This window comes from Neofelis nebulosa, chromosome 8, assembly GCF_028018385.1.
Source record: "Neofelis nebulosa isolate mNeoNeb1 chromosome 8, mNeoNeb1.pri, whole genome shotgun sequence".
In the NCBI taxonomy this organism is placed as follows: Eukaryota; Metazoa; Chordata; class Mammalia; order Carnivora; family Felidae; genus Neofelis; species Neofelis nebulosa.
This window is the reverse complement of record NC_080789.1, coordinates 23,882,616-23,905,087: the sequence shown is the minus strand read 5'-3', so window position 1 is coordinate 23,905,087 and position 22,472 is coordinate 23,882,616.

Genomic DNA, 22,472 nt, shown 5'->3' with positions numbered 1-22,472 from the left:
GAAAGGGTCATCTTCTTACTCTGCCAGTAACTATGGAGGGTTTTGTACTTCGCCAAGATAAATGTTTTAAGCCCTTGTGTCTGACCTTGAACTTGACCAGAATTTCTCCCAAGCATTTTGCAAAGGCATTGAAAATTCCCATCGGTAGAGTAAAATGAATTTAACAGTCAAAACCATGGAGAAGACCAGGCTGCTGGTCTTTAGTTGGGTAGTCTACTGACGTGCTTTCTTTTGACTTGAAAAAAAGAAAAATCTGGTCTTTAATGGGAATCACAGCTATAAGGCACAAAGAATTGATGGTGAGTTGTTAATTTAGAGGTGGAAGCAAAATGTAGGTAATACTGTATGAAGGTAGAGTCAGGTAATTTATAGGGAGTCTGTCTAGAAGCCATAGACTCAGGTACCATTTCATTAACTCTCCAGGCTCAGCTTGTTAATAGGCCTGTTGGCACAATGCAGAGATCTCTATTCCTTATATCATATGACCTCTTGAATTTGGCCCCTCATATTAGGTCTCAGTAAAGGCATCTTCCTGCTTTCGAGTGATTCCCCCTGACTGAGTGATGAAGAGTATCCATTTGCAGTTTTACAGTGAAAAACAAATGAGAAATTTTTCTGTGAAACAGAAGTCTGTATTATAGGGTATTAAGCGTTCTTTACGACACCAGCAAGATTTAAGCAGAGTGTGGATCTTTTCTTTACCAAAGTGCTAATGTGACATTTCCTGTAATCAGAGCGGGAACTGTAGATACCATTATATACTCCAAAAGTCCAAATTTACTTTCAGCTGAGTTTCAAAGTGATTCAGGTCCTCGATTCCATCAGGTGGGGGCAGCAATTGTTGCAATGGAACACGACTGAGAAACGGTGAATTTATGAGCATGGCTTCCAGAAAAGAGAAAGCACATTTCATGGTGCCTGCTCAAGGCTTTGGATTGTGGGGTAGGGATTTGAATGGTCTATTGCTTCATATAAATTGAAATTCTTTCTGGGTTTACCTCTAGTCTAGGTTTGAAAGGGATGGGACATCTGTTTGCCCCTCCTGCTGCCTTCTTTTTTAAAAAGCCCTCTCTATTGGCATTGCAATCTTCTTTCTAATCTTTTTTTTCCCTTTGATAGAAATCAGTTTTGTTTCCCTGTTCAGTCCTCCTTCTTTTTATTTCCCCCCTCTCCATCCTTCCCTCCTTCATTTCTTCCTCCTGCCTTTCTCTGGGCTCGGCAGTATTGATAATGGGGCGACAGAGCCAAAAGATGATGGGACTGTAAGGAGAAATAGACAAGCCCACTACTACAGATGGAGACTTCAACACACCTTTTTCAGGAATTGACAGAGACAAAAGAAACCTCAGGCACTCAGGATTGTAGGAAGCTAGAAACGTGCATCTTCCACTGTGGGACCGGTGATAAGTGTGATTTCCCTGTGCTTGGGGGGGGGGGGGGGGATGATGATCAAGAGGGTCTGGGGAGGGTTTCTGAGTTAGAGTGGAAGCTCCCCAAGGGCTCACAGTAGCTAGTATCAGACACTTAAGGAAGTTAAGCATTGGGCAATGATAGAAAGATGGATGAAGGAAGGAGTGGAGAAAGAAAGGAAGAATTATGGGAGACAGTTTGCATCTTGAAGCATAAGGGAGTTGATGGCTAAGTGCGTGAGAGTACCCTATTGGGTATGAGAGGTTAGCTGCTTGCGAGGGTAAAGCAGGAGACGTAGTTTTAAAGCTTTGGTGATTTATAGAAACATTTTAGGTCTGTATGTATATATATATACATACATATATATATATATATATATACATATATATATATATATACATGTATATATATATATGTATATATATATATATATATATATATATATATATATATATTATGGACTATGTTTTTACCTTTTAACCCTCAATTATTATCAAGCGTCCTTTGTAGATTCTCAGTGGAAAAAGTATTGTCGAAGTGAATGAAGGTGATAGGAGGACCACTGGAAGATTTTAATTAGGGGGATGGGATGATGAAATGTGTTTTTTAGAACGGTGGCCCTGGCATCAGGATGAGGTGTGGCTTTACAGCTTCAGAGCGTGGATTATGGTGGTTTGCGTTATGGTCCATGCTTAAAGAGGGAGGAAGTATGTGTGTGACAGAGAGAGAGAAAGGAAAAATCAGCACGCCTTGCTCTGTTCTTGGGTATCTTTGCACTGCTTTACAATGTATTTCGTACAGTGTCATGGACAAAACAGTTTAGGGAAGCATTTAAGAAGCATCAGATTCGATTTTGGAGAAATAGAGACAGCAGAACAGCTAAGGCAGTGTTCGTGTGGCAAGGTACCAGGTTGGGTTAATTTTCTGCCATCTCATATCTGTTCCTGTGTTGGATTTTGCAGGACCCTAAATGAGGGAGGAAAGTTGGAAGGAACCTCTAAATTTAAAGTCAGGAAACTTCTGTTTAGTCTTCCCTTTGCAACAAAGCTGGGACATCTACTCTCATCCTAAGGCACTTCAATTTGTTTTTGAAAAAGAAGTCTCAAAAAATGTATGTTAAAAGTATTGCTACTGAGTTCCATAGTGTCTGAGTCCTCTGCCAAGTATCGAAAGGACCAGATTCGTAGACATTTGGGAGCAGGAGAAATGGCTGTGCTGGGGTAGAAGGATCAGGGTGTGCAGGTGGAAGCTGTGTCTGTTTCCTAGAGTTGTTGTAACAGATTTCCACAAACTGGTTGCTTAGAACGACAGAAATTTCTTTTCTCAAAGTCCCGGAGGCCAGAAGGCTGAAATCAAGGTATTGACAGAATTGCGTTCCTTCCGAAGGCTCCAGGGGAGAATCTGCTCCTTGTCTTTTCCAGCTTCTGGTGGCTGTTGACATTCTTTGACTTGTGGCCACATTACTTCCAATTCTGCCTACGTCTTCCTATCGCCTTCACCTCCGTTATCTGTCTTCTCCTCTGCGTGTCTCTTATAATGACACTTGTCATTGGATCTAGGGTCCACCCAGATATTCCAGGATAGTTTTCTCATTGCAAGATCCTTAACACAATTATACCTGAAAAGACCCTTTGTCCAAATAAGGTAACATCCACAGATTCTGGGGAGTAGGACATGAACCTATCTTTTGGGGGGCTACCACTCAGCCCTACAAAAGGAAAGTGCACTCTGGCCAGTATTTGTGTATGACATTTGAACAGAAAAGACCTGTCGTGTGCAATGCTCTGGAGTGAATGCCTTCGTTCTCCCCAAATTCATATATGTACACTGTAATCGCCAATGTGATGGGATCTGGAGATGAGCCTTTGGGAGCCAGATGGTCTTAAGGGTGAAGCTCGCATAATGTGATTAATGCCCTTATAAAAAGAGACAGGAAAGTGCATGTTTCTCCTCCCCCTCTGTAACATGAAGGTACGATGAGAAGGCGGCCATCTGCAAATCTAGGAGGCCTCCACCATGTACTGGAACTGCCAGTGCCTTGATCTTGGGACCTCCCAGCCTTCAGAACCGTGAGAAATAAATGTTCGCTGCTTAAGCCACATAGCCTATGGTATTTTGCTATAGCAGCCTGCACAGCTAACACAGAGTGGAAAAGGATTTATTCCATGGATGATGCTGAGCATTGGTGCTGAGGCAAGTGCGTGGTATGGTGAGCCATGAGCCACTGGGAGGCCCAGATTCCAAGGTGAGGGTTTTCCTTTTGTTATCGTGAGAAAAGGGAAAAGAGGCCTATATTTTCCCGTGGCACTCTTCTGGGAAAATATCCCCAAATATGGAATGCAAAAGTTTGTTCAGAAAGGGACGCTTACATGTAGAATTTGGGGCAATTGCCTGGCCTTTGAGATTCTCCAAATGCTCTTCGGCAAGATCAGTGAGTTAAAGTGGATCATTCTAAGTTCTTTCCCACCCTCACATTTATTTCCTTCTGTAGGAACTTTATAGCAGGTGTGTAGCTCCCCAGCCCCCTTTCTTCTCCTCTTGCATTGCTAAGTGCTTATAGTTTGCTGCGTTATCACAAGGCTTGCTAGCAGGCGGGGAAGCTGAACCCCGGAGCAGCCTGTTTCTCTGCCAGTGAATGGGTCTCTGGAGAGCTCCAGAATGGAAGCTACCTCCTTAAACAAATTAAAAGTTTTATTGGCAGAATATACCTTGATAATGTACGTATAACATTATCATTATGACAGCGAAAAAGAAGATCCAATTTGGAACACCTACAGAAGAGTAGACGTAAGTTTGCATGTGGAACACATAACGCGGTCCCGTGGAATTGTTCGATGTTCCGTAATTGCTTGTTGAATTTGAACGCAAAGGTCTGGGAAAATAATTCACCGAACAGTGTCTACTTTTAAAGGAAACCTCTGGAGTGTGAGCATTGTCACTGGCTTGCCCACTTCTCCTTCCACTTCAGAGTTGGAAACCCAGGCTTGTACTTGCCCTGGGGTTCAAACAGCCGCCACAGCCTCAAGAACTCCAGCTTTGTTATGAAATGGCTCTGTTCCCTTCCCTTCGGTGTCTGGAGCCCCTGGCATTGTACTCACTCCAGGACCCCAGGATTCAAACAGCCCAGCAGCCACTAGCAGCTTTGGCTCTAAATGGCCTCAAGCAGTTTTGACGCTTTGAGCCTTTGAAGCCCGACACATCTGGGGTTGTGGCTTCAGTGCTGAAAAACCCCTGTGCTGCTGCCTGATCCCTCTAGGCATCAAACCTTCAATTAGATGCTTATCCTAACACCTAGCAAACACCCTTTTATGGGACTACCTTCCAGTCTGTCAAAACCACCTCTCTCCCTGCCAGGGACTAGCCTTCAACTTTTTCTTCTTCCAAGATAGAAGAGTGGGAAAAAAGGAGAGAAAAGTAGAGGCAACTCTTATGTGCTCATCTACAAGATCTGGCCCAGCTCTGGGGTACCCTCCACCCGGGCAGCTCAGAGGCTGCCTCAGTGACCGTGGCAACCTGACATTCACAGGGCTTCCCAGCCTTTGTTAATATTTAATAGGGATTGTGCATTTTACAATTCCTCCACTTCTTGTCCATTTCAGCAGAACTTCAGTCTACCTTCTGTGACTGATTAAACCTGTTTGTTTTCTTTTTAAAGCTGAAATTTTGCACACAGGAAGTCTCCAATAAATATTTGATGAGTGAATGGATGAATCTGAAATGCCTTGTGTCTCCTGAGTTTAAACAAATTTAGTAGAATGGATTCCTCTTAGAGAATGAGGTAGAGTCCAGAAAATCGGTGTGAGATTGGGACACTTAATCTTTCGTCATGCAAGATCTGTTTTTTTCACAAAATGGGTCTGTGCTATTATGAGACGATTCCACACCATATCAGGCTATAGATATGTAACCATAGCAGACATTAGTTTTGTACTAGTCTTTAGTCAAATAGGTGCATAATCTAAAAATATTAACTTGCATCACCCTCCAAAGACGTTGTCTTTCAATTCAGTGCCTGCATACATTTTTATGTGGCTTCCAACTGCTCCAGAAACTCCCCCTGAATTTGGCTAAATTTCTCTGCTCTTGGTACTCATTAATCCTAATATGATATGTTTCCATCATAAAATATGTGGTATTATTTCAAATCTAAATGTGACTTTGATTCCCTGCCTAACCTGTAGTCTCCTTTGGTTATAGGGTTTACTCGTTCTTGTTTTCCCATTTCCTGGTAGCACCCTTAAGCTGAACTTACTCTCAATTGTATTTCTTTCTCCCCTCCCCATGAAGGGCATTCCTGCGTTTATTCTTCAGCTTCTACAGTGGGTCTTTGGGCTGCTGATTAGCTGTGTACTCGCAGTTTGCCTTGGAGAATGGGTGTCAGAATTGGGGCTTGGGGTAGAAAATGAGGTGAAGTGACCAGTCTGTTTAAGGAAGAGTTAAGCCGCCAGGGTTAACTATATCCATCCAGCTAGGGAAGGGTTCCTGGAGCTCACAGTCTGTCCCTCTTAGGAGGATTTCTCCTGTCAACCTTTTCCCCCTGAAAGCAACATTCATCCTCCAGATTTCAAGCCTCTTTTGGAGTGATACTGGTTTGTTTAGTTGACATATATTTATGATGCCTACTATGTGCCCAGACCCTTTCAGATCTAATGGTCTAAAAACCAGTGGGTTCTTTAGAAACAGGCAGCCAGTTGAACCGATATCTGCATTGCAGGAAAATATTACAAAAGGAGCCAAAATCCCCATCTTGGGGAGTCCTAACATTTTATCATTTTAAAATGGCTTCTTGGTGTTGAAAACTAAAATCAAAATGTTATGACTTCTTCAACAACCAGAAACTTCCCATCCTCCAAAAAGATTCCTTTTTCACAGTCCCAAAGGATCATTATAAAAGGCAGAAACTAGCTTCTTATGGGTTCATCATAATCTTCCCATTCTTATTGTTAAGCTGTAGTTTTCAGAAAACAGACTGTTCTATCCCCCACTCTCATTTAAATGTTTAAGTTTCAGGCTTTGGTAAACAATTCTTATTCATACTAAATATTTGTGATCTTTTATCTTTTATGTGACTTTTAATTTTTATAATTTTGTTGCAGGAAGATTTATTGACCAAGGAAAGTGGTGTTAATTGTTCCTTGGAAGCTCCATTTGGGTTTTGTTTTTAATTTGACTAATTTCCAGAACTTTCTAAAGATATATTTATCTTTAAAGTGGTTTTCACTTTAAAGATACCTGAACTCTGGTATAAAGAAGACTTGACCTTGAGCCCTAACTCTGCCACTTTCTAGCAAGACAGAAAAGCACATCATAGTTGTCAGAGTGGGAATCACGTTGGAAACACCATTGTGCTCTCTTTCCTGTTTGCTACCTTTTTGCTCCATAGTCTACTCCAACCCCTATCAGTGATTCTCCTTGCCAAAGACTTTTCATTTATAGACTCCGTCTTTTTCAGAAGACAGTTGGAATCGGTATAGCCAAAATAGCTTACAATTGCTTTGGTCTTATTCTAATGGCTAGCTGCTGTGACACTGGGCTAATCTGTCAACTCGTCTTTCAAATCGGATAAGGTCATCTCTAAAGACCTCTCTGACCCTAAAATCTCATAACATTCCTTACCTTTTGGAAGAAAATGTATTGGACATTTGAATAGACCTTATATAGTAAAGGTAGGGTCAAATTCACTTTCCTTAGTGGTAGTTTTATATCCTCTTCATGCCCTACTCTCCTTGAATCTTTGAGACTTTCCAATTAAGTCTTTCATTTATTTATTTATTCAATAAACATTTACTTAACACATGCTAGGGGTCAGTCTCTGTAACAGTGTTTAATGTTTACTTATTTATTTTTGAGAGAGAAAGAAGGGGGCAGGGAGGAGGCAAAGGCAGAGAGAAAGGGAGAAAGAGAATCCCAAGCAGGCCCCCACACTGTCAGTGCAGAGCCCGATGCAGGGCTCAAACTCACAAACCGTGAGTGGGAGACAGAGAGTAGGAGACTTAACCGACTGACCCACTCAGGTGCCCCAGTGTAACAGTCTTTTATAACTAGTTCACAAAGATAGATAAAATATTGTCTCTACTGCTAAGATGCCGACTGGAAGATGTAGCCAGCTAAACACCATACTATAAGAGCATACGTGGAGATGTGAAAAGAAGTGAGTGTGTACTTCTGGAGTATTTCCATTTCTTATGCGACGTTGGGCATTTGTGTATATTTTTTGCCCTTCATTTCCCCTGCCTCTGCCTCACTATACACACACACACAAATGCATACACACATCCGGTGCCACTTCAAATACGCAAGGGCCCATTATGAGCAAAGCGCTTTGATTTAGAAAGTATATAATGAGAGAGGTGTAGTCTATTTTATCAAGTAGTTTATATCACATAAAAAGAGAGAAGATCAGTTTATAACGCTCTGCACTGTAAAGTAAAATGAGAGATGTGTCATAAGTAAGGTCTAAAAACATCACTGAATGAGTTCCTAAGATGGAGAGAGGACTATCAATTTAGAGCAGCAGGAAAGGCTGGATGGAGAGGCTGCCCTTTCAGACAGATTTTCAACATGGCTGAGAAATTTCAATTAAATATTGGCTATCTTAGAACTATTGACTTTCAAAGTGAAATTTTCATTGTGAATTAAATTACTTCACATTTCTCCTCTGCAATGGTACCTTTCTATTTCTGTTTAAATGTGTTTAAAATATCTGATGTGGGGGCGCCTGGGTGGCGCAGTCGGTTAAGCGTCCGACTTCAGCCAGGTCACGATCTCGCGGTCCGTGAGTTCGAGCCCCGCGTCAGGCTCTGGGCTGATGGCTCGGAGCCTGGAGCCTGTTTCCGATTCTGTGTCTCCCTCTCTCTCTGCCCCTCCCCCGTTCATGCTCTGTCTCTCTCTGTCCCAAAAATAAATAAAAAAAAAAAAAAAAAAAAAACGTTGAAAAAAAAAAAAAAATATCTGATGTGAGTTAGCAGTTCTGGCCAATAGAAACCTTTTTGGCTGGCTCCCCAGGTTTGCCTGGGCACTTTTGCTCCTATCGACTACTTTGTGCATTTACTAAAAGACACGGGTATTTGTTCCCAAACTGGGTATCATTTAATTAAATATTATGTAAAACTGATGAAATATGAGAGAGAGAAGACAGGAGTTGTTATTTTTATAAAAATTAAATTGCTTTAGAAAGGCTAAATAAAGGTGAGTCACTAAAGAATTGCTATTAAATTGGGAGCAGATGAAAAAAAGGTAAAAATTTGGGAAAAAAGTAATAAAGGAAATTCCACTCAGCAGACCCACTCTTGAAGAAAAAGCCTTGACTTTACATAAATAAAATGGAGTTAAATATATTTTATTTTTATGATTACATTAATTAACTTTTTCAATTGAATTTCGCAAATTGCATTGTGTCATAAGGTCTCTACCTTAACCCTAATTCTTTTGTATTGCTGCAGACTTTGTCAGAGCCCTTAGTATAACATTGCAGGAATTCTGCAACAGTTCATTGGTTTGAGCGATAGTTCTCGTATGTAGTTTTATCATCAAGCATAAACTCCATCTCTCACAAAGCCAAAAGAGCCATGAGGCCAACACTCTGAATTCTGATAAAAGAAAATGAGAAACAGAGAGATTCGGAGTTCCCCATCCTGTATATTTTCTTCTCATTCAACATTTTCTCCCTGGGCGATCCCTTCCACTTCTACTTTTTTCCTGCATGCTAACTCACGAATCTCTATTTTCTTTTTTTTAATGTTAATTTATTTTTGAAGGAGAGAGAGACAGAGCATGAGCAGGGGAGGGGCAGAGAGAGAGGGAGACACAGAATCTGAAGCAGGCTCCAGGCTCTGAGCTGTCAGCACAGAGCCCAACATGGGACTTAAACTCATGAGCCGTGAGATCATGACTTGAGCGGAAGTCGGATGCTTAACTGACTGAGCCACCCAGCCGCTCGCAGATCTGTATTTTCTGCCCCAAGTTTTCCACATCTTTCTTACTGACAATTGTACATCCTTCATCTAGTTTCATAAAGCCTTTGGTTGGTCATGATGACACTTTTTAACTATATTATAATAGTTTCCTATCTGTATTTGCTGGTATGTGCTAATGTCCCTCTTCATCTCCCCAAACAGAATCTCCAAATATCAATATAGCCAATGAGTATGAATTACATATGGAAGTATACATTGTGGGGAAATGAACCAAAACAGAACATCTAATAAAGATTAAAGTTTCATGTCCTACTGGTCAATTTTTCAACAAAGATAATAAGGCACAAATGATAATTCTGATCGGGATTTGTGTCATTCTCCTATCATTAGAGACTTAAATTTATTATAATGGCAACCTTGATAGGTGCCAGCGTTTGTTGAAGCCAATATTTTTCTCGTCTAGCTGTGGGATTTTTTTCTAATTAACGGCCTACTAATGAATAATGAATACGTTTCTTACTAGATTTTAAGATGCAGCCTACTTTGTAAGTTCAATAATAATTTTCCATACCAAGCTACCTAAAAATCATGATCAAAATACATCTGATAAAAATACTTACATATTCCCCCCAAAATATTTCTTTGTAAAGTTAGCATGCATTTTAACTCTGCATGACTTACACATCAGCGAATATGGTGCTCACCTCTCCCATAGGATGTGGGAGTCTTTGAGTTCAAGCCTGTGTCAGTATGTTTGCAGGTGGGGCCCAGAATGTCTACTTTTAAACTCTTGCTCCCACTCCAACCTCTGTGTTTTACAGGCAAGTGTGAACACTGTTGTATAGCCCACCACCATCTGGTGGAAAGTAACTGAAATGCAGACCCAAGGTCTTGGATGAGTAACTTTTGAACAGTATAATTGGCCATTTTGACCAGAGTTGGCAGATATAGAAGACATCCAGCGACACTGTTCTCTTACAGTTTGCTGCCTAACAGAGGTAGAGGAAGTAATTAAATCAGAGCACTAGACTTGGAGATGCTTTGTGTATTTAATTTACTCATTGGTTCAGTCTCTCACTAAGGTCAAAAAGTGGAGTTAGCAGGAGCACATGGCCACGCACATCCGTCTCAGATCGGAGGCAAATTTCTGTCACAGTCTGTCCCCGCTTCTCTCTCTGCCTTGCACTTTGTCTGTCTGAATTGTCTTTGATCATAGTAATACTTTTAAATCGTGGTTGGTTAATGAGAACATTGTCTTTGCAAGACTAGCTGGCGAGAAGGGAGTGATTTTCAGAGTAATGTGATTCTTGGCTGAACACAGTGTTGTGGTTTCCTCGGTATGAGTCTTGCTGGCTGCCTCTTGCCACTTGTCTAGCAGTCCCACAGCCTTGATTTTTCTGCTCTAGAACCAAGTCTTGACGGCTCAGCTGCCATTTACCTTTTCCTGTTCATTGCTACTTTTTCCGGGTTCCTCTAAGTGTGCCACTTTCTAATTTGCATATTGAAATTTTTTATTTCACCTTTTTTTCCATCTCATTCTGCTGTTTATTGAGTTGTTGTTGTTGTTGTTGTGTGTGTGTGTGTGTGTGTGTGTTTTAAGTGGGCTCCATGGCCAACATGGGGCTTGAACTCACGACCCTGAGATCAAGACTCACGTGTCTACTGACTGAGCCGGCCAGGCACCCCTCTTCTTGAGTTTTCTTATTTCATACCTTTCTGCAGGAATCTAAAGGCAAAACAAACAATCTGTTTACAACTTAGAAAAAGATTGTTAACTGAGATTCCTCCGAGGGCCAGATGAACACGGTAATGAGTCAAGCGAGTGGGTTGGAGGCTGAAGTGAAGGGCCAATAAAATCTACCAAGTTGGATGTAGTTTTGCTAGAATAGGGGCTTAGGGATGCCAGGCTACCCAGTGTTTTAACAGAAGACAGTAGCCCACCATTTTAAGTGTAATATCCTGGTTTCTAATGTTGACATCTAATTTAATTATTTTTAAAACCCTGTGACAGAACAGGGCTTCTGGGTGGCTCGGTTGGTTAAGTGTCTGACTCCTGATTTCTGCTCAGGTCATGATCTCACATTCGTGGGTTTCAGCCCTGCATTGGGCTCTGCACTGTGTCAGCATGGAGGCTGCTTGGAATTCACTCTCTCCCTCTCTCTCTTCCCCTACCCCATTCATTCACATTCTCCCTCTCTCTCTCTATGTCTCTCTCCCTCTCCCTCTCTCTCTCACACACACACACAATAAGTAAATAAACTTAAAAGTTTTTTTAAAAATAGAGTACAAAATGTCCTGCAATGCTGTTTTGTATGTGCTTATAGAAATGATGCTACCTTTCCTGTCCTTATCTTCCCCTATGCTCTGGGAGGTTGGTTCTCATTGTTGCTTATGTTCAGGTCACTTCCTGTAAGGAGGACCACTAAGACAGTAAGTGTTCAGATCTTCCCTGAGTATTATGGGCTGAATGTTTGTGTCTCCCCCAAATTCATACATTAAAGCTCTAAACCCCCAATGTGATGGGTTTAGGAGGCAGGGACATTGGGAAATATTTAGGTTTAGATGAAGTCATGAGAGGGTGAGGCTCCTGTGATGGAGTCTGTGTACCTATAAGAAAAAGACACTAGGGCTCTCTCTACCATGTGGGGATATAGCAAGAAGGTGTTCATCTGCAAACCAGGAAGGGCCCTTACCAGGTACTGAATCTGTTGGCACCTTGTCTTGGACTGCCCAGCCTCCAGAACTGTGAGAAGTAAATGTTTATTGTTTAAGCCAGCCAGTCTATGGTATTTTGTTGTAGCAGCTGAACCAACTAAGACCTGGGTCAACTTTAGGGTAGTTTAGATTGTACCCAGAGGTTAGTGGTAGGAAGTTCAGGTGGGAACCTTTTCTCACCCTGCTTCCTGTTTCCGTGGGGAGGGGCATCACGGACTTTCATCCTATCTTTTCTGCTTCTCCACTTACTTCCTCCCAGAGGTGGAGGAATGAACTGTCTGAGCGGAAATACGGAAGCAGGCACAGGACCTATCATGGGGTGCCTTCTCTCTTCTTTTCCTTTCGGAGTCATGGGGCGCACATGCTGCTTTCCTTTTCCATGTTGAAGATAGGGAGTCTGCAGTAGCCGTGCTGTCTGTGACAGAGGAGGTAGTTTTTATAGCCCCTGGCTCAAATTAGGGAGCCCATTGTTGATGCACACTCAATCTTTATTTTCCATAGGCCAGTAACTTCACACTTTGGTCTCCATCTGCCTGATGTCTCCATCTCTTCTCTTAATTGGTTCGAAGCCCTGGCAGAGAGTGGAATATTTTCTTATCTCAGACATCAATCTTTAGATGCTTTGACATTAAATACACTCTAATTTCAAAATTGTTCAAGAGTAGTCTATCTTTCTGTGCTTCCCTGGAAGCATATGTTCTACCTTTCTGCTGTGTCCCAAGAATAGGCCCACTCAACTGTATTCTACAAAGTGTGATGCCAAAGACAGTTTTGTTTTGCCCTCAGGACTTACAGTCAATGTTTGCTTTTTAAATACCTTTTCCAGATCTTTCCTATGTGGGCATCATATTTGGATTTATATCCTCTTGCTATTCTGTAATTATTAGTTCTCATTATTTTCTTCCTCCCAGTAATTTCATAGGCTTAAGTTATCATATTTTATCTCTTCTGATATGAGATCAGAAAATAGAACCAATACTTTTCTTGTATTCATCAAGTGTCATCAAATATCATCACATGTTTGTATCGGAAACATTTGTTTTCTTCCACACCTTTTCATCATGCCCATATTCAGGGGAGAAAACAGAGGGAACAGAGGCCAGTGTATAACGTACTTCAGATCCCATTATGTCAATCAAAGTCAAGTTCCATTTAGTTAGATTCATTAGGCACTATGAAGAACATCACCAGGGCTTCAGCAATGAAGAAAAAAAAATGTGGGATTTTATAAAGAAGACCAAAGCTTGGAACTGTAGAGAAAAAATATTATTCTTATGTTGTTGTGATTTACCAAGGCTCAGGATGTGGCATTCATCACTGTCCACTAACCATATGTTAAGTCTCAGGATTGAAGATTTCACTGTTGGATTTATAATTCTGTTGAAAAATGATCTTTACAAGAGTGTGATAGAGATCCTCCCCAAGTCCACTCGGAATCTCCTACCCCTCAGCCAACCTCTTCCATTATCATGTGTAGAATCCTTATCCATTTAAAGATAAATTCTACCCCCACCTGTGCCTCAAATGCTTGTTTCATCCTCCCGTAATTAAAATATGTCTTTTCTGGAACTATGCATTATGCTAAGTGAAATAATAAGTCAGTCAGAGAAAGATAAATATTATGATTTCACTCATATGTGGAATATAAGAAACAGAACAGATGAACGTAGGTGAAGGGAAGGAAAAATAAGATAAAACCAGAGAGGTAGGCAAACCATAAGAGACTCTTAAATACAGAGAACAAACTGAGGGTAGCTGGAGGGGTATTGGGTGAGGGGATGCGCTAAATTGGTGATGGGCATTAAGGAGGGCACTTGTTGGGATGAGCAGTGGGTGTTATATATAAGTCATGAATCACTAAATTCTACTCATGAAACCATTAGTATATTATATGTTAATTAACTTGGATTTAAATAAAATTTAAAAATATATAGGTCTTTTCTGTGACAACATTATTTTCTTAGGAGCTGCCTCCAATGAAAGGTACCCTTTTCTCCACCTTAAGTGAGGTGTTTAGGAAGAGGACTCAGTCAACTATTATTCTCTATTAGTATCCCCAGATCTTTGTTTTGCTGCTATCATTTAGCAAGAAAACTTCCTCTCACAAATGGATATAATCTTATGGAGAAGTCCCATTCACCTAGGACACACCAATCTTACCTAGAGACTTCAGTACCTAAGTTTCTTCTTTAACCTATTTCATGCAAGGACCTCATTGATAGCAACATCTATGTTGATGGCCTCTAGTATCCTGGCATTGCTTGTTTCCAACTCTGATGATCTGCCTTAATCGGGCCCTTACTCCATCAACTAACCCTCCCTCTCACTTGCTATTCACCCAGATATTTTCTCTGCTTCCATGAAGTTGTTTTCTGATTCATACAAACATTTGTCATGTCTTCAAAACACCCATAGTGCTTTGCTTCTCTGTCTCTTACTACATGTCTACCTCATATTAGAGTCACTCTTGTTCCTCTATCCCCAGTACCTTATCAGAGGTAGAATGGAGTAGCAGGAAAATGTGCACCAGAGTCAGACTAATTTGACTTTACTTGCCAATAACTCTGCTGCTTACTGGCCTTGTGATCTTTGATAGCCTACTCTGACTTTTTTAAAAAATTTGTTTCATTTTATTTATTTTAGAGAGTGAGAGTGAACAGGGGAGAGGGGGAGAAAGAGAGAGAGAGAGAGAGAGAGGGAGAAGGAGAGAGAGAATCTCAAGCAGACTCCACAGAGCACAGGGCATGATGTGGGGCTTGATCCCATGAGCCTGGGATCATGACCTGAGCTGAAACCAAGAGTCAGATGCTCAACTGACTGAGCCACCCAGACGCCCCTCTACTCTAAATTTTTAAGTCTCAGTGATTTTGGTCATTTCCTGAAAATTAGGAGCAATAAAACCTATATTTACAGGTTGGTTTTGAGAACTAAGTGGAAAAGTACATGTAAAGCACCTAACATAATTTTTGTTAGACAGTAGTCAGAAGGAAGGAAGGAAGGAAGGAACTTCTACAAGGAAGTTATTATTACTAGAAACTAGAAGAAAGAGACTTTTACTGATCTTCACCCCCATGTTTAGTGCTTTGCCCAATGGATACGATGGTTAATATTTAGTGAATAGATAAATGAACAAGTGAATGAGTGAATGATTGAAAAACTTCCTGCTCATGAATTATTTTATTTTTTAATAAAAATGAAAGGCACTGTTTTAGAAACTGAGAAGGGTACAGATCAAGTTGTTAATCTTGCCTTTGGCATTAGCTTCCCATAGCTGCCATAACAAAGTACTGCAGACTGGGAGGCTTAAACAACAGAAATTTATTGTCACAATTCTAGAGGCCAGAAGTCTAAGATCAAGGTACTGACAAGGTTGATTCCTTCTAAGGGCCATAAGGAAAGGATCTACTCCAGGCCTCTGGTAGTTTGCTGGCAATCTTTGGTGGATTTTGGCTTATAGAAGCATTACCTAATCTCTGCTTCATCATGACATGACATTCTTCCTGTGTCCGCATATCATCTTCCCTCTGCACATGTCTGTCTCTTGTGTCCAAATCCCTTATCTGGACAATATCCAAATAGGACATCGTTGTATTGGGTTATGGCTCACTCTCATCTCATTTTAATGTAATCATCTGCCAACACCCTATCTCCAAATAAGGTCACATTCACAGATAGTGGGGGATTGGACTTCCATATCCTTTGAGGGTGCACAATTCAACCCATAACAACTTCTAATTTATTATAACTCTAATACATATGGATATGCAAGGCTACACAAAAATAATTGATGAACAATATGAAAGAATATATATTTAATCATAAATTATGATTTCATGAATGACATAAACCCCTAAGTATTCTAAGACTTAATAAAAGTGATTATTTACAGAGTCAAGGCAAACTTCATGGAAATGGTGATTTTAAGGTGGGCTCTTTCCTTAAATAAATGTTATTTCTAAATAACCATATTTTCTATATATTGTTACTGGTTAACATTTTGAAATAGCTTCAGATTACTTGCACTAATGAGACAGCTCGAACAATAGGATCAGGCTGTTAATGTGGCATACAATAAATGTGTGTTGCAAGAAAGAAGTTTCCAGGGAACAAGAATTGCTATGGTAACCTGATATATCATTAAAAATGTAATGAATAAATATCATCAGGGTCTCAGATTCATTGCACGGAAAAACTTCAAGACTGGGATAACCAAGTAGTTCTCATGCTGATTGCTCAATGCTTTGTAAGCGAAATCAGAGTGATTGTCCATTAGCAAAAAAGTGGTAGTAATTTCAGGTGATCCAAGACTCTGTAAGGTGCATAAAAACTCTTTCAGTATCGCTATGGAGGATATCTTTGGCCCCAGTTGACCAGAGGGTCTGGAGATAATTCCTAGAAGCTGTGCAGTCCAGTGGCACTTGAGCCCAGAGGTGGGTAGGTAGAGCTTATACTTTGCAGAACAAAGCCAGTGGCCCTGTTTGGTCAGGGAAGTTGGGTGTGAGTTGGCTTGAGTGAAGACAGTGAAGAGCTTTGCTGGATATGAGCTTCTTCTTCCACTGCTCCCGGAAAGGTAAATTAATTCATAGCCCCACACAACACTAAATACAGCTTTAGCCTGTCTGCGCAGGGAACCTAACCAGAGCACATAGGAAGGTGCTTGGCCCATTCAGCACCCTTACATACAGAGGGTATATCCCATGGCTTCCCCTGTCTGCAGAATAAAACAAATGGTTTCAGCTGACCCCAGGGAATTCAGTGCACACTCTGGCCTAAAATGGGTCCCCAGACAATGAGTTGTATAAGCCCTGGGTCCTGTCCTGCTGCCCTGCCAGGATAAGGAAATTAATTCATAGCCCCACTTACTACTGAATATAGTACCCAGTCCTGACCATCTAGTAAGTCTGACCAGAGAATCCAGGCAACTGGAGAACATATCCTACAGCCTCAGCAGGGTAGAGAACCAAGGCAGCAGTCCTAGCCAACTATTCTCAGCCAGTGACACACACCCCCATCCTTGTCCTCAGAGCTCCAACATTTGCCTTACCCCAACATAGACCATAATAGCCAGTTCTACCTGCCCATGGACATTACCAGCAGATACATCCAGAAACCCAAACTGAGATGACTGTTGAAGAACTATCTCTGCCATAGCAAACCTGTGAAGTCTGGAAGAGGAGTCTGATTGCTCAAATGTACAGATGCTAATGTAAAGTACAAGGATCACAAAAAATCAAGTAAATTAATAAATTTCCAATAATCTTCAATGGAGATCTATGAACTATCAGGCAAAGCATTCAGTATAATCCTCTTAAGGAAGTTTAGTGAACTATAAGAAAACACAGACAATGAAATAAAATTGGAAAAACAATGAATGAACAAAACAAGAAGTTTGACAAGGAAATAGCAACCATAAAAAGAAACAAATTCTATAGTTCAAAAACATAATAACTGAACTGAAGAATTCAGTAGAGTTTAGTAGAGAATTTTAAAAGTAGACTCAACCATGCAGAAGAAAGAATCAGTCACCTGCAGGATAGGACACTGGAAATTACCCAGTCAGAGGAGAAAAAAAAAAAAAAAACAAGAATGAAAAAGAGCAAAGAAAGCCTACAGAGATTATAGGACACAATGAAAAGAAACAATATTCACATTATGGGAATTCCAGAAGGAGAACAGAAAGAGGAAGGGACAGAAAATACATTTAAAGCAATAATGGCTGAGAACTTCTGAATCTGGAGAGTGAAATGGACACCCAGATCCATGAGATCCATAGGACCCCAAATAGGGCTACACTGAGGCATGTTATAATTAAAGTGTAGAAAGGCAAAGACAAAAAAAGAATTTGAACAGCAGCAAGAGAAAAGAGAAACCCTATAAGTACAAGGGAACCCCTCTAACATTATTGGCAGATTTCTCAACAGAAACTTTTCAGACCAGGAGAGAATGAGGTGATATATTCAAAATATTGAAAGAAAACTGTCAACCAAGAATTCTATACCTCGTGAAGCTATCCTTCAGAAATGAAGGAGGAATAAAGACTTCCCTAAACAAACAAAAGCATAGGGAGTTCAATATACCAGAACTGCCTTATAAAAAAAGCTAAAAGTAATTCTTTGAGTGGAAGTAAAAGAACATTAATTAACATCATAAAAACATAAAAAGGTAGTGCAAATCTAACTGATAGTGATAAATATATAGTTATATTAGATTCTAAAATATGGTAATAGTGGTACATAATTCACTTTTACAACTCTAGTTTAAAAGTTAAAGACAAAAACCAAAGGTAGTAAAAATAACCATAATAATCTGTTATTAGTTGTGCAATATAAAAAACAAGGAAGTTGTAACAGCAATAACCCAATTCTTCCAAAAATGAAGGGTAACAGTCCCAAACTCATTTTAGTAGGTCAGCATTATCCTGATACCAAAATCAGAAAAGGACACTACTAGGAAAGAAAACTACCAGCCAATATCCCTGATGAATAACGATGCAAAACTTCTCGATAAGATACTATCAAACCAAATTCGGGAGCACATTACAAGGAACATACACCAAAACCAAGGGGGATTTATCCCTGGGATGTACGGATGGTTCAGCACAATGTGGTACATTATAGAATGAAAGAATCATATGATCATATCGGTGGACACAGAAAAAGTGCTTGACTTGTGACATTCAATATCCATTCATGATAAAGATGCTTAACAAATTAAGCATAGAAGGAACATATCTCAACATAATAAAGGCTATATATGACAAGCCTCCAGCTAACATCATAGTAAATGGTGAAAGGTTAAAAGTTTTTCTCCAAAGGTCAAGAAAAATACGAGATGCCCACTCTTACCATTCATATTCAACATAATACCTGAAGTCATAGCTAGAGCAATCAGGTAATAAATGAACAAACAAACATTAAAAAATAAAAGGTATTAGTTTTGGAGAGGAAGAAGTAAAATTGTGTCTCTTTGCAGATGACATTGTTTTGTATACAGAAAATCCTAAAGACTCAACCAAAACACTTAAAAAAATTTTTTTTAAGGTTTATTCATTTTTGAGAGACAGGGACACAGTGTGAGTGGGGGAGGGGCAAAGAGAGGGAGGCACAGAATCCGAAGGAGGCTCCAGGCTCTGAGCTGTCAGCACAGAGCCTGATGTGGGGCTCGAACCCACAAACCGTGAGATCATGACCTGAGCCGAAGTCAGATGCTCAACTGACTGAGCCACTCAGGTGCCCCTTGATCAAAACACTTTTAGATGTAACCAATGAATTCATTAAAGTTGCAGGATAGAAAACTGAAATACAAAAATCAATAGCATTACTATGCACTAACAGTTATTTTTCTAAAAATGAAATAAATTGATCCAATTTATAATAATATCAAAAGCAATAAAATACTTAGGAATGAGTTTAACTAAGGAGGTGAGCAATTTCTGAAAAGTATAAGACATCGAAGAAAGAAAGCAAAGAAGATGCAAATAAATGGAGAGGCATTCCATGTTCAGGAATTGGAAGAATTAATATTGTTAAAATGTCAATACTATCAAAAGCCAACTCTAGGTTCATTGCAAACCCTATCAAAATTACAATGATAATTCTATAGAAGTAGAAACATCGCTCCTAAAGTGTATATGGAACCACAAAAGACCCTGAATAGCCGAAGAAATCCCGAGAAGGAAGAACAAAGCGGGAGAGATCAGACTTCCTGATTTCAAACTGTACTCTAAACTGTAGTCATCAAATCATTGTGGTACTGCCATAAAAACAGTCAAATGGAACAATGAAACAGACTTAAGAGCCCAGAAATAAATCCAAGTGTGTATGGTCAAGTAATATTTGACAAGGGAGCCAAGACTATTCAGTGGAAAAAAAAGACAGTCTCTTCAGTAAATGATGCTGGATTAATTGATTATTTACATGTAAAAGAATCAACCTGGGGTTGGCTCAGTCAGCTGAGTGTCTGAGTTTAGCTCACCTCATGATCTCAATGGTTTGTGAGATCAGGCCCCGCGTCCAGCTCTGAGCTGACGCTGTGGAGCCTACTTTCAATTCTCTGTCTTCCTGTCGCTCTGCCCCTCTCCTGCTCACACACTCTCTCAAAAATAAACATTTGAAAGAAAAAAAAAACCTGAACCACTCACAAAAATTAACTCAAGATGTATTAAAGACTTAAATGTAAGACCTGAAACCATGAAACTCCAAGAAGAAAACATAGGAATGAAGCTCCTTGACATGGGTCTCGGTAATTTTTTGGATATGACACCTAAACCACAAGCAGCAAAAAAAAAAAAAAAAAAAAAAAAGCAAGTGGGACTACATCAAACTAGAAAGCTTCTGCCTAGCAAAAGAGACTGTCAAGAAAGTGAAACAACAATCTACAGAATGAAAAAAAATATTTTCAAACCATATATCTGATATTTTTTAAATACATGAAGAACATATAGAACTCCATAGCAAAATAACCGGGCAGAGGTCCTGGACAAACATTTCTCCAAAGAAAATATGTGAAAGGCCAACAAGCTCACGAAAAGATGTTCAACATTGCTGTCATTAGGAAAATGCAAATTGTAACCACAAGGAGATGCCATCTCATACCTACTAGAATAGCCATCCCCAAAAAGACAAGAGATAACAAATGCTGGCATGAATATACAGGAAAATAAACCCTTGTGCACTATTGGTGGGATTGCAAATTGGTGTAGCCACTATGGAAAGCAATATGGAGGATCCTCAAAAAAAGTAAATATAAAACTGCCATATGATCCAGCAATTCCACTTATGGTAATATATCCAAAGGAAATGAAAACACTAACTCCAAAAGATACCGTGTTCATGGGAAAATTATTTACAGTAGCGAAGACATGGAAACAATCTAAGTGTCCATCAATGGATGAATGAATAAAGAAGTTGTGGTGTATATATACTTTGAAATATCATTCACCCACTAAAAATGAGGAAATGCTACCATCTGCAATAACATGGATGAACTTGAAAGCATATGGTAAGTGAATTAGGTTAGAGAGAGATAAATACTGTATGATCTCACTTAGAAGAGGAATCTAAAAAAGAAAAAAAAAAACACACTGCAACAAAAAGCCAAGTATGTAGGAAAAGAGATTCAGACTAAAGGAAGATAGTGGGGGGGGGGGGGGGGGAAGGGAGGGGAAATTGGAGGAAAGTTGTTAAAAGATGCAAACTTCCTCTTATAAATAAACACTGGGGATGTAATGTACAATATGATGACTGTAGCTAGCACTGGTATATGATATGTAGGAAGGTTGTTAAGAGAGTAAATCCTATGACTTCTCATTACAAAGAGAAAGTATTTTTCCTTTTTTTTCTTTCTTTCTTTTTTTTAATTTTTTTTATTTAAAAAAATTTTTTTTAACGTTTATTTATTTTTGAGACAGAGAGAGACAGAGCATGAACGGGGAAGGGTCAGAGAGAGGGAGACACAGAATCTGAAACAGGCTCCAGGCTCCGAGCTGTCAGCACAGAGCCCGATGCGGGGCTAGAACTCACAGACCGCGAGATCATGACCTGAGCCGAAGTCGGCCGCCTAACCGACTGAGCCACCCAGGCGCCCCTTTCTTTCTTTCTTTCTATTGTATCTATTTGAGAAGAGAGATAGATGCTAACTGAAACTATTGTGGTAACCATTTCACAATATATATAAATCAAATCATCATGCTGTATGCCTTAAACTTATACAATTATGCATGTCAATTATTTTTTGATAGAACTAGAAAAGACTCCAAAAAAAGGAAAAAAAGAAATTGAAAAGGAATAAGCAAACTGCTTCAGGATAGCCTTTTGATTTAAATCACTGCCATTTTCCTCCAAATATTAATTTTAGCTGTAGGAAATAGTCATAATAACAGACCTGACTATATGCTCTTCAAAAGAAATAATAGTTGGTCAACTTTCAAGAGTGTGATATACACTGTAGTATCTTGGTATTCAGACAGCATTGGGAAGGACATCTTTTTGTTACAGCTCGCTTCTGCTGTTATTGGACCCACCTTTCACACCCCACCTTTTCTGTCTTCTGCCTATCTGCCACTTGCTTCCTAAGATGTATCTTGTTGTTTGTCCATTTCTGTTCTGTCCAGAGACAGACTTATTGCATCTGTCTCTGAAGAAATGAGGCAGATACTCTAGCACTCCACATGTTAAATAAAATTCAGGCTCTGAATTTTAGTAGACATGGAAGGGACAACATGGGACTGTTGATAGAGGAAACATTGCAATCAAAGGACAACCCTGCTCCTACATTCATCAGATCTTTCTCCAGTAGCTACTTTCTGCTTTCTGGATCTCCCAAGGGATATCTCTCCTTTTTTTTTTTTAAGAGAGAGAGAGAGAGAGAGACAGAGCAGGGAATGGGGCAAAAGGAGAGGAAGAGAGAGAATCTTAAGCAAGCTCCACAACC